Source organism: Aotus nancymaae, unplaced genomic scaffold (genome assembly GCF_030222135.1).
Source record: "Aotus nancymaae isolate 86718 unplaced genomic scaffold, 86718_ANA_hifiasm-v0.15.2.pri h1tg000059l, whole genome shotgun sequence".
Classification (NCBI taxonomy): domain Eukaryota; kingdom Metazoa; phylum Chordata; class Mammalia; order Primates; family Aotidae; genus Aotus; species Aotus nancymaae.
In genome coordinates, this window is record NW_026988473.1 from 51399524 (window position 1) to 51413675 (window position 14152).

Genomic DNA, 14152 nt, shown 5'->3' on the forward strand with positions numbered 1-14152 from the left:
AGAGATGAAGTCTCCCTGTATTGCTAGGCTGATCTTGAACTCCTGGCTGATCTAACTCCTGGCCTCAAATGATCCTCCCACCTTGGTCTCCCAAAGTGCTGGGATTATAGGCGTGAACCATGGCACCTGGCCTACAATACAATTTTTAATAGTAATTGTATTTGACAACAATATCTCAAAATTCCTGAAAATCTAACAATTGGCTCTTGCAAGTTGATGCAGGCCAGCTTCAGCACATTTCAGCAGCTACCCCTGGAAATGCTGCTTAGAGCCTTGGCATTGTGAGAATTGACCCAGTTGTCAAAGGGCTCTCTGTGCTTCATACAAAGCTTACATATTCCTACACACAATGTAAATAATGATGTATTGGTTCATAAGAGCAGCAGCTGTCAGTTTCATGGGCATGGAGTAGAAAAGCTCATATATACCCCTTCCTCTGAATCCTGTTTTTCAGCTTGGCAGGCTTATGTCTGGCTAACATAGTCTGTTGCATTTATTTTATTTGTTTTTGTGTAGAGGAGATAAAACATGGAGCGGGGAAAATTTTCCTATTTTATATGAGTTCTTGGCAGAGCAAACAAATTACTATTTTTAGCCACTGGGAACTTAAGGAGTATAGTTTCAAAGTCCATTGTGAAACAATTTCTGTATAATTCTGTTTAAAGCTATTGTGTTTCATTTGATGTTTGTTACTTGCTGAAGAAAAGAGTCCTACCTATTTAAAACACAGAAGTCAAGTTCAAGTACAGGAGAAATGTAAGACAGGGAAGAGGGCTCCTTTAGAGTTCCTTTATTATATGGATAAGGAGATTGGTGACAAGTCAATAAAAAGAATGAGACCTAGTGTGCTAAATCATCATAATAAGAGGCTGGAAGGGGTAGACTGGGAGAAATGAAGGGCTTTCCACCCAAGGAAGAAAGAGTAGCGAATTTGAAGTGGAACTGACTAAAATGCTAGTCAAAGACATAGATCCTTTAAGCTAGGAAAGCATTTAGGGTTAATAGTTTCAAGATGAGGACTTTTTAAACTTTTTGTTTCAGGGGTCCGTGTGCAGGTTTGTTATATAGATACGTTGCATGTGAGAAGGGTTTAGTGTATATGTTAGTTTGTCACTCAGGATTGAGCACAGTACCTAATCAGTAGTTTTTTGAATCCTCACACTCCTCTCACCCTCCATCCTCAAGTAGGCCCCAGTGTCTATTGTTCCCTTCTTTGTGTTCATATGTACTCAATGTTTAGCTCCCACTTATAAGTGAGAACATGTGGTGTTTGGTTTTCTGTTCCTGCATTAGTTTGCTTAAGATAATGGCCTCCAATGCATCTATGTTGCTATGAAAGACATGATCTTATCCTTTTTTATGGCTGTGTAATATTCCATGGTATGTATTTACCACATTTTCTTTATCCAGTCTACTACTGATGGGCATTTAGGTTGTTCCATGTCTTTGCTATTGTAAATAGTGCTGTTGAGATTAACATATACATGCATGTGTCTTTATGTTTATAAATAACAATTCATATTCATTTGGGTGTATACCCAATAATGGGATTTCTGGGTTGAATGGTAGTTCTAAGTTCTTTAAGAAGTCGTCAAACTGCTTTCCACAGTGTCGAACTAATTTACTTTCCCACCAGAAGTGTATAAGCATTCCCTTTTCCCTGCTACCTCACCAGTATCTGTTATTTTTTGACTTTTCAAAAATAGCCATTCTGACTGGTGTGAGATGGTTTCTCATTGTGGTTTTGATTTGCATTTCTCTAATGATTAGTGATGTGCATTTTTTTGTGTGCTTATTGGCTGCATATATGTCAAATTTTGAAAAATGTCTGTTTATGTCCTTTGCCCACTTTTTAATAGGGTTGTTTATTTTTTGATTGTTAACTTAATTTCCTTATAAACTCTGGATATTTGACCTTTGTCAGATGCATAGTTTGCAAATGTTTTCTCCCATTTGGTAGGTTGTCTGTTTACTGCTTTTCTTTTTTTTTTTAAATTTTCTGTGCAGAAGCTCTTTAGTTTAATTAGGTCCCATTTGTCAATTTTTGGTTTTGTTGCAATTGCTTTTGGCATCTTCATCATGAAATCTTTGCCAATTCCTATGTCTAGAATGGTATTGCCTAGGTTGTCTTCCAAAGCTTTTATAGTTTTGGGTTTTACATTTAACTCTTTAATCCATCTAGAGTTGATTTTTGTATATGGTGTAAGGTAGTGGTCCAGTTTTAATCTTCTGCATATGGCTAGCCAGTTATCCCAGCACCACTGATTGAATAGGGAGTCCTTTCCCCATTGCTTTTGTCAGCTTTGTTGAAGATTAATGCTGGTAGGTGCATGGCATTATTTCTGGGCTCTCTATTCCATTGGTCTGTATTTGTCCCAGTACCATGCTTTTTTGGTTACTGTAGCCCTGTAGTATAGTTTGAAGTTGGGTAACAAGCTTCACTTTAATTAATCTTGGTAAATTTTTAGGGATGACTTAATTTTTAAAAATTTAGATATAATTTATATACCACAAAATTTACCATTTTAAAACATATATTTTCATGGTTGTACAACCATCACACTATGTAATTTGGGAACATTTTTATCTCCCCACAAAGAACCCTCATACCTATTAGTAGTCACTTCCTAAGCCCTGAAATCCAGTAATCTGCTTTCTGTCTCTTTTTAATTAATTATTTATTATTTTTTTATTGCATTTTAGGTTTTGGGGTACATGTGAAGAGCATGCAAGATTGTTGCATAGGTGCATACGTGGCAGTGTGATTTGCTGCCTTCCTCCTCTTCACCTATATCTGGCATTTCTCCCCATGCTATCTCTCCCCAACTCCCCACCCGCCGCTGTCCCTCCTCTATTTCCCCCCAACAGACCCCAGTGTGTAGTGCTTCCCTCCCTGTGTCCATGTGTTCTCATTGTTCAACACCTGCCTATGAGTGAGAACATGTGGTGTTTGATTTTGTGTTCTTGTGTCAGTTTGCTGAGAATGATGGTTTCCAGGTTCATCCATGTCCCTATAAAGGACACGAACTCATCATTTTTGATGGCTGCATATTCCATGGTGTATATGTGCCACATTTTCCCTGTCCAATCTATCATTGATGGGCATTTGGGTTGGTTCCAGGTCTTTGCTATTGTAAACTGTGCTGCAATGAATGTTCGTGTGCATGTGTCCTTATAGTAGAATGATTTATAATCCTTTGGATATATACCCAGTAATGGGATTGCTGGGGCAAATGGAACTTCTATTTCTAGGTCCTTGAGGAATCGCCACACTGTCTTCCACAATGGTTGAATTAATTTACACTCCCACCAACAGTGTAAAAGTGTTCCTGTTTCTCCACATCCTCTCCAGCATCTGTTGTCTCCAGATTTTTTAATGATCGCCATTCTAACTGGCGTGAGATGGTATCTCAATGTAGTTTTGATTTGCATTTCTCTAATGACCAGTGATGATGAGCATTTTTTCATATGTTTGTTGGCCTCATGTATGTCTTCTTTTGTAAAGTATCTGTTCATATCCTTCGCCCACTTTTGAATGGGATTTTTTTTTTCTTGTAAATCTATTTTAGTTCTTTGTAAATTCTGGATATCAGCCCTTTGTCAGATGGATAAGCTGCAAAAATGTTTTCCCATTCTGTTGGTTGCCGATTCACTCTAATGACTGTTTCTGATTTGTCTATTCTGAACATTTCATATAAATAGAGTCATGTAATATATGGGCTTTGTATCTAGCTGCTTTTACTTAGCAGAATATTTTCAAGGTTCATTTATGTTGTACATATATCAGTGGCCAAATAATATTGTGTTGTATGTATATACCATGTTTTGTTTGTTTATTCATCAGCTGATGGACATTTGGGTTGTTTGCAATGTTTTGGCTATTATGAATAATGCTGCTGTGAACATTTGTGTACATTTTTGTGTGAACATGTTTTCAATTATCTTGTGTCTCGGAGTAGAATTGCTGGATCATATGGTAACTCTGTGTTTTACTTTTTGAGGAAATCCCAAACTGTTTTCTGGCTATACCATTTTACATTCCTACTAGCAGTGTGTGGAGGTTCTAGTTTTTCCACATCTCTTCATATCTTCTCTAGCACTTGTTATTATTATTACTATTTTACTATAGCTATCCTAGTGAATATGAAGTGGTATCTCATGCTTTTGATTTGTATTTTCTTGATGACTAATGATGTTGAACATCTTTTCATGTGCTTATTGACCATTTGTATATTTTCTTTGGGAAACTGTTTATTCAAATTCTTTGCCCATTTTAAAATTGGGTTGTCTTTTTATTCTTGAGTTGTAAGAATTCCTTATATATTCTTGATGCTAGACTCTTATTAGTTATATGATTTGCATATATTTTCCTCCAAGTCTGTGGGTTGTCTTTTTCACTTTCTGGATAGTGTTCTTTGAAGCATAAATGTTTCTTATTTGGAAGTTCATATATCTATTTTTTCTTTGGTTGTCATGCTTTAGGTGTTATATCTAAGAAACTGTTGTCTAATCCAACATCACAAAGATTTAACTCTGTGTTTTCTTCTAGAAGTTTAATAGTTTTAGCTCTTATAATTAGGTAGTTGATCTATTTTGAGTTAAGTTTCATATATGGTGTGAGATATGAATCCATATTCATTCTTCTGTGTGTAGATATCCACTTGTCCCAGCACCATTTGTTGAAAAGACTGTTCTTTCCTCACTGAATTGTCTTGATACCTACCCTTGTCAAAAATCAATTAGTCAGTTGGTTTTTACATGTATATAGTCTTATTTCTGGACTCTCAATTCTGTTCTATTGATCTATATATCTATTGTAGGCTAGTACCACAGTGTTTGGATTACTATAGTTTTGAAGTAAGCTTTAAAATCGTGAAGTATGAGTCCTGTAACTTTGCTATTCTAAATCCTTGCATTTGCGTATGAACTTTACAGTTATCTTGTCAATTTCTGCAAAAAAGGTAGTTGGAATTTCAATAGGGATTGCATTGAATTGGTAGATCAATTTGGGGCATATTGAGTCTTCCAATACATAAAGACAAAAGGTATTTCCATTTGTTTCTTTAATTCCTTTCAGTGAAGTTTTATAGTTTCAAGTATACAAGTCTTGCACTTATTCTGTTAATTTATTCTTTTTATACTATTGAATTGTTTACTTCATGTCATTTTCAGATTGTTCATTGTGAATGTGTAGAAATACAACTGATTTTTATATATTGATCTTCTATAACCTTGCTATCATCATTTATTAGCTGGTGTGTGTGTGTGGGGGGGGGGGTGTTTGTTTGTGTGTATGTATGTATTCCTTAGAATTTTTTACATACAGGATCATGTCTCTTTGCAAATAGAGGTAATATTTTCTTTCTTCCATTATAATCTGGATGCAGTTTATTTTACTTTCTTGTTTAATTGCCCTATAGTCTAGAACCTCCAGTACAATACAAATGGTGAAATAGAAATGGTGAAAATAGATATTCTTGTCTTATTCCTGATTTTAGAGGAAAGCTTTCAATTTTTCACCATCAAGTATGATATTAGTTATGGGTTTTTAATAGACAACTTTTATCAGTTTGAGGAAGTTCCCCACTTGTTTGCTGAGTACTTTTTTTCTTTTAAAATCACAATAGGTTATTGGTTTTTGTCAAATATTTTCCTGCATATATTGAGATGATCATGTTTATCATTTATTGTATTGATAATATATTGGATTATCACATTAATATGGCATATTGCATTGATTTTTATTTGTTGAACCAACTTTGTATTTCTGAGATCAGTTCCACTTGGTCATAGTGTGTATCATTTTTATATGCTGCTGGATTCAGTTTGCTAGTATTTTGTTGAAGACTTTTGCATTTATACTCATAAGGGAAATTGGTTTATAAAAGTTGCATATGTGTGTGACATCTTTGACTGGTTTTGGTATCACTGTAGTACTGGCCTCAGTCTAATCACTTTATTTTTGAAGGATAGTTTTGCTGGATTTAGAATTCTTGGTTGATAGGTTGTTTTTTCCTTTCAGAACTTTGAGTATATTGGCCGGTGTGGTGGCTCATGCCTGTAATTCCAGCACTTTGGGAGACCAAGGCAGGTGGATCACTTGAGCTCAGGAGTTTGAGACTAGCCTGGGCAATATGGTCAGACCCTGTCTCTACAAAAATTAGCTGGGCATTGTGGCATGTGCCTGTAGTCCCAGCTACTCAGGAGGCTGAGATGGGAGGATCACTTGAGCCCAGGGAGGTCGAGGTTGCAGTGAGCTGTGGTCATGCCACCCCACTCCAGCCTGGGTGACAGAGTGGGACCCTATCTAAAAAAAAAAAAAAAAAAAAAGAAAGAAAAAGAAGAATGAACATATAATCCAATTTCCTTCTGGCCTCCATGGTTTCTGTTGACAATTTAGCTGTTAATCTTTTGGAGGATGTTGAGGATGCCTTGTATGGTGATGAGTTGCTTCTCTCTTATTGCTTTCAAGATTCTCTTTGTTTTTGGTTTTTGACAGTTTGGATAATATGTGTCTTGGTGTGTTCTTTTTAAGTTTATCTTACTCAAGAATTTTTTTGAGCTTCTTGGATGTGCAGACTAATGTTTTTCACTAAATGTAGAAATTTTTGGCCATTATTTCTTCAAATAGTCTTTCTTTCCCTTTATAGTCCTTCTCTTCCTTGGGTTATGCATATATTGATACATTGATAGTATCCTAAAGGTGTCTCTGAATCTATGGTTTTTAAAAATTCTGTTTACTTTCTGTCCCTCAAACTAGCTAATCTCAATTAATAAATCTTCAAGTTTCCTATTTCTTCTGCCTACTCAAAACTGCATGTGAGTCACTCTAGTGAAGTTTTCATTTCAGTTATTATGATTTTCAACTCCAAAATTGCTATTTAATTTAAAAAATAATTTATATATCACTAAGGTGTGAATGTGTCTCCCAAAAGTTTATGTGCTGGAAAGTTAATTGTAACAGTATTAAGAGGTGGGACCTTTAAGAGGTAATTAGGTCATAAGAGCTCTGCCCTCATGAATATATTAATGCTATTATCATGGTTTAGTTATTACAACACTGGGGCTCCTGATAAAAGGATGAGTTTGGCCTGATTTCCTCACTCTCTTTTACATGCTTGCTCATCATGTGATACCTTCCACCATAAGATGATCTTCACTAGACGCTAGTGCCATGCTCTTTGTCTTCCTAGTCTCTAGTACCATGAGCCAAATAAACTTCTGTTCTTTAGAAATTACTCAGCCTGTGGTATTCTGTATAGCAGCAGAAAAGGACTAAAACATACATTTATTGATCATCTTTATTAGGAAGAATATATTTATACTTTTATATTTTCTTTTAGTTTTTTTTTTTTTTTTTTTTTTTTTTGAGATAGGTTCTTGCTCTGTCACTCAGTCTGGAGTGTAGTAATGAGATCATAGCTCACTGAAGCCTCAAACTCCTGAGCTCAAGCAATCCTCCCACCTTAGTCTCCCAAGTAGCTCAGACCACATGTGCATGCCACCATGCCTGGCTGATTCTTTATGTTACTAGAGATAGGGTCTAGCTATGTTGCCAAGGCTGGTCTTGGACTCCTCAGATCAAGCAATTCTTCCCCCTCAGCTTCCCAGAGTGCTGGGTTTATAGGTATGAGCCACCATGCTCAGCCTCTTTTAGTTCTTTAGACATGGTTTCCTTCAGCATTTTGAACATATTTAAAATAGTTCATTTAAAGTCTTTGTCTAGTAAGTTCGACACTTGGGCCTGCTTAGGGGAGCTTCTACTGATTGCTTCTTTTTCCTTCTATATGGGCCATGCTTGCTTGTTTTCTTTCCCATATCTCATAATTTTTTTGTTTAAAATTGGACATTTTAAATGGGAAAACTCTGGAAATCAGATACTCTCCCGTCCCCAGGGTGTTTTGTTGCTGCTGGTTGTAGTAGTATTTGGTGACCTTTCTGAACTGTTTTTCTGAAGACTATATTGTTTATAACTATTGAAGTCTCTACTTGTTTATCTTGGTGGTCAGCTAATGATTGGAAAATATTTCCTCCAATGCCTAGAAGCAATAATTCACCCATTCTTTGCTGAGAAACTCTATGTGCATATTGGGGTACACTTGCAACATTCAGCAAGGTAGTTGACAACTTACCTTAGTCTTCACACTTTAGTCTTCATTTCCTGCTTGTGCAGAGCTTCAGGGTCAGCCAGAGAAGAGAGTTTAGGAGCTTCTCAAGTCTTTCCTGTGCATGCATATAGCCCTATGTGTGTGTGTAGCCTCCTAGATTCCCCAGAATATGTTGGAAGTTTTCAAAGCCCCTACAGACATCTCATTTTTTTTTTTTTTGAGACAGAGTCTCACTCCATCGTGCAGGCTGGGGTGCAGTGGCATGATCTCAGTTCACTGCAACCTCTGCCTCCTGGGTTCAAGCGATTCTCGTGCCTCAACCTCCCGAGTAGCTGAGATTACAGGCGCCTGCCATTGCGCTCAGCTAATTTTTGTATTTTTAGTAGAGATGGGGTTTCACTATGTTGGTTAGGCTGGTCTTGAACTCCTGACCTCATTATCCACCTGCCTTGGCCTCCCAAAGTGCTAGGATTACAGGAAGGCATGAGCCACCATGACCGGCCCCAGCTTTTCCTTTTAAACTTTTTGATTAGTCTGTTGTTGCTCCAAGTGTTATCAACTGCCTTGGGCAACTGTGAAGTTAAAACACTTGCTTGTAATTATTTTCAATAATTACAAATCCTGGGAAGGAGACATTTTGTATTGGAAAACCCTGAGTTAGGCCAAATACAGAGTTACTTATAAGTGGGTTATTCCAGGGAATCACTAGATGATAAAATAATGACAGTTCTTGGGAATGAATGTTTGAAAGAGCCCCAGCTCCATTTTCTTTTCTCCAGTAGCTGTTACACTGCACCAAGATTGTGGGTTATTACTTTTCAAATTTATTGTGGATATAGAGAGTCAGAGATGGGACTAAGGCAAGTTAAAATGACACAAAGCTTGTTGTTCTTACTGATATTCATTCATTCATACATTTACACATGCATGCTTTTTGGGTTACTGCAAGCTTTTAGTTAATATGTGGAGTTATGAAACAGTTTATTATGTTTTTTTGCCATTTTTTCATTGCTTTTGTGGATGGGAAAAATTTTGGAGATCCTAAATCTGCCATTTTTGCTGATAGCATTCCATAGCTCAACTTTTAAATATAATTTTTAGTCTTCATCTTATTTGAAAATTTTGAGCCATTTGGCTTTTGACCAATCTTTCCTTCAAGAAATGACCTCCTTGCTGCCTTTATGGACACCCTTTCCATTCTTCAGTGGATTTAATTCCTCTGATTATCCTTTAGAAGTTGATGTTACTCAGAATTCTATTCTTGGCTCTCGTTTCAGCTCTACATGTCCTTCCTGGGTGATCTCACCTATATGCATAACTTCAGTTGCCTTTTCTATGAAGTAACTCACTCTCACTTTTTGTTTTTTTTTTGAGACTGGGTCTCACTGTATCACTTAGGCTGGAGTGCAGTGGCACAATCACAGCCCATTGCAGCCTCTACCTCCTGGACTCAGGTGATCCTCCTACACCAGCTTCCTGAGTAGCTGGGACCACAGGTGTATGTCACCATACTTGGCTAATTTTTGTACATTTTGTAGAGACAGAGTCTTGCCATAGTGCACTGGCTGGTCTCAAACTCTTGGGCTCAAGCAATCCACCAGCCTCTGCCTCCCAAAGTGCTAGGATTACGTCGTGGGCCACTGTGCCCAGTCTCTATGAAATAACTCTTAAATTCAAGTTTTCTACCTAGATTTCTCCTTATCTCTGGTCCTATATATCCACTACCTCTTACAACTCCATTTTGGTGTAATAAAGACAAAGCAAACGTAGCACATCCCAATCTGAACTGGTTATTTTACTCCAGATCTGTTCTTCCTCTTGCCTTTACTGTCTCAGTAAATGGCTGTATCTATCTCAGTTTTCAACATATTGACTTTTCTTTTTCCCTCATCGGGTCACAACGGCCAAGTTACCAAGTTCTACCACTATACATCTTAAACATCTCTAGAATTTGTCCACTTTCCCCATCCCTGATTCTGCTTTCCTGGTTAAGGGCACGATTTCATCTTGCTTAAAACAATTGTCATGATTTCCTGTCTTTCTGTCTCTAGCCTTGTCCTGCTTTCTATACATTTTCCATGCTGAAGGTAGAATGTGCTTTCCAAAAAGCACATTTTATTATGTCATTCTCTCACTAAACAGTGACTAACAACATAAACACCATCCGTGCCTTCAGGGAGCTTTGAGTATAGTGAAGGATATAGACAAGGTGGTGACCAAGTACATTCATTGTGTGATACAGCAAAATGTACATAGGAGAGGAAGAGACTCAACTGAGACTCAAGATTTTAAGAGAATTTCAGTGGAGATGATGTCTAAGCTAAGATTGAAGGAAGAGTAGGAATTATGCAGATGAAGAGAGGAATGAGAAAGAATGTTCCAGGCTGATCCACATAAACCTAGAGAAAGCACTGGATTCCAGGAAATGAAAGAAGTTCTGTATGCTGGCAAATTTTGTTAAGGAAGTAGTAGGAGTTAAGTTTGAATCTCAGTGCTTTTGGGAGCCATTGAAATGTTTTTTTCTTGCAAAGAAATATCAGATTTTCATATTAGAAAGAGTATTCTGGCTAGATTATGGAAAATGCTTTGGAAAAACGGCTTAGTTGGAGTCAGGGTGATCAGTTAGGAAACTCCTGCAGTAATCCAGGCAAGAGATGATAGTGGTGTGGACTGGGATGTGATATTTGGAACAGAGAAAACTGATGGGTTTGAGAAGTGTTTTGGAAATAGAATGGGCTCGTCAATGTTGAATGTGGAGACTGAGGGAGAGGGAGAAGCTAAAGAAAATTGTTGGCATTATTTAGTTAATAAAGTTGTCTATTTCAATAGCTATTTAGAACATAAAGCTATTATATGTTTTCAAGTATGTATGTATATTAGTAATAAGAAAGTAGTGTCTTGTAGTTTTCTTTGAAAAATTATCTATGCCTGATGTAAGTCTAAAGACTTAAGCTCCACTAAATAAACTTTACTCTTCATTTGGTAAAAGCTATACAGCCTAATGACTGAGTCAACTTATTTATTTCTGTGAGCGTAGCCTTGTATTTCCTATTGAGATTCAGTGATTAAACTCTGGTCAACTTTATAGTCAACTTTTTCTTTTCTGTTGTAAGCATAAAGCTACATAAAATTGATTCTCGTTAGTTTTCCCAGGCTACCCAAAGATGTTTCTACTTTGGACTTCTCACGATAAAGCCACAAATTGAACATTTTGGCAATTTTCTGTTTGTAGTATAGTGGAATATCTGATTAAAGTCTTGCTGATTTTAGATTCGGTTTGACTTAGTCACTTTTTAATAAGACAAATTTTTGTCTACATGACTAACTTTTGTTTTCTGGTTAAAAAGTGTGCTTTGAAGCAACATTCTTTGAATTTGAAGGCCTGTTTAAAAGTATATAATTTTATCACTAATAGGTGAAAAGAGAATCATTTATATTTCTTTCAGAAGAGGTCTGAAAACTCATTATTTTTAGACTTTCATATTATTCTGCATGGACTTTTTGGAAATAATAAACTTATAACCTCTACTTCCCAAATTATTCTAGTATTGGTTAAATGGATATGTGGTTGGATACAGTATTGTTCAACAAAAGTAGATTTCAGTTTAATTTTAATCAGAATCATCGATATATTTTTATTTTAGGAAATAAAGGAAAACAATATTATTTTTCAAATGTTACAGAAGACATTTTCAATCTTTATTTTGAAAGGGACATGATGATTTCCTTTTAGAGGAGAAAAATCCCTTGGCTCGAAGAGGGAAATCCTCTCTCTTCTCAGTTGCCTTTAAAAATTTTGAACCTGTCAGTGAAATTGTGTAATCTACTAATAATATGCCTAAGGCTTATTGCCTTTTCTTGGGCAACAGAATCACCAAATGATGTGCTCTATCGATTTTAATCACATTGTTTTTATAGTTCCATTGCAAAGTTTCAAAAACTCACCAAATAAATAAATCTGTGGATACAGATGCCTCCTTTCTCTGGAAACCTAATCATATATACTATTCCTCCTCAATCAGTTGTTAAGGTATAATATAGACTAGTAATTCATATCTGATAGACTTTGATCGTGGCTAAATTAAAATTAAAATGTTCTCCTTGCTATTTAGAATGTACATATTTAAAATATACAATTCTTATACATGTAGTATCTGGGTGTCTTGTAGCATTCAGAATTTAGCATGTCAAGTTTCTTGTAGACTAGTCCATCAAGCCATTCCCTTTACAACTCAGCTGCAAACATCTAGAGCAAGCTCCCATAGGGTTGTATTTTAAGCTAACTGTGAGCTAATTATATGGCAATTTGTATCTTGGAATCCATGTAGAACAATATTTGGAGCATTAGGTTGAGAGATTATATCTGCTAAAATAATTTTCTGATGCTGTCATGCATTGGGTTTTGACAGAGTTGTACAACAGTAATAAAAGCCTCCATTTATTAGGAGCTTAAAGCATATCAGGACTTTACATACATGATACCTTAGCCCTAAAACAAATCTGCCATTCAGATATATACATATCATCTGTATACAATGCATATGTGGAGGCTGAGACTAGGTAGGTTACAGGGAGGAATTTGAGTGTTGGTCTAATAGTAAAGCTTGGGTTATTTCTGCTTTAGCAAGAGTATAAACATTTTGTTTTTAAGTTTGTGTACATGAAAAATAGATATAAAATCATCTCAGAAGACTTTTGAGATTTTAATGTTCAATAATTGTTTAGAAACTTGGGGTCTTTAGACTCTGAAATGGTAGAACATTCATGTTCTATTTTTAAAAATTGATATAGCTTTATTGATAATAGTACTGAATTTGGAGTAGGGGCATTTGCGTGTGTATTTGTGTAAAATAAAGAACTTAATATTTCATTGTCGAAGTTATAGTGAGAAGCTTCCTTTGATTATTTTTGGTAATTTTGGCACTAATTAGAAATAAGCAATTTATTCTGTCACATTGAAACATTTCACTATAGTGAATTTGTCACTAAATTCTGATACGTTCATACAGCAGTAGATTTTGATTGATTGTACTGGCCGGAGCCTATTCTTCATACTTTTTAGCTTTACAGTTTATATTTTCTGCAGACATTGATGACCTGTGCCCTCTCCATTGCAGAGTTTCAGATGCTTGCTGAAGAGTTAGTGTTGGCAATTTGGTCACCACTCTCTGTTCACTAAAACCTGTGGCTGATTAGGGTCAGTTTGGGAAGTGCCCACCTAACACTATACCATTACAGCAGGCTTTTCTTTTTTGCAGCTATTTAGAACAAAAGCCTCATGTCCCACTCCACTCCATCCATCTTTTGTGCCTTTTCTTCAGTGAAAACACTCATTTAACCCGAATCTTTCCTGGAAGTGCTTCTTCACATTTCTCATCCCAGGAGAGAGACCTGGCTTTCTCTCTCCTGTTGTTCTTGCCTTCAAATGGAAACCATCTCCTTCCATTCATCTGGAACCACAGGCTCTGGGCCCTTGCATGTGCTGTTGTCTCTACTTGGAGAACCTTTCCTTGACTTGTTCACCTTACGACTTAGTTTGAGTGTTACCTGTCCCATGAAACTTTGCCTCAGCAAGTGAGTTATAATGATTTTAAAAGCAATGATATATGCGTCAGACAAAGGACAAAGTACTAAGAACTTTACAAGTGTCATATAGTTAGTCCTCACAACAATTGCATAAGATACTGCTATTATCTCTGCTTTACATATGGGGGAACTGAGCTAATCAGTGATAGGAGTGGAATTCACATCCTGGCATCTCTCTTTCTAAAAACTGCATGTTTCCAACTAGATTATGTTAATTCCCTTGTTACTCCCTCTTTTGTATCACCTTTTACTTTGTTCATATTTGTTATCATTATCAGACTCATTATTAGTGAAGGCTATGCCTTCATAATCTCTTTATCCCTAATTCAATCCTTAGTATATCACAAATATTAAAATATGTACTGGATATATACATAAACTATTAGATGACTGGATTCTCATTTGACCTGTTCTCCTCTTGGGCCTCTGATGCTTTTTGCTTGACTCCTAACTGCCCT

At 36.3% G+C, this 14152-nt stretch overlaps 1 protein-coding gene across 2 annotated transcripts in view; it reads left to right on the forward strand.

Moving 5' to 3' along the window:
* STK33 (serine/threonine kinase 33) overlaps positions 1-14152 on the forward strand; it is a 195077-nt gene that overhangs the window by 93005 nt on the left and 87920 nt on the right. The gene's annotated exons all lie outside the window — the stretch shown is intronic.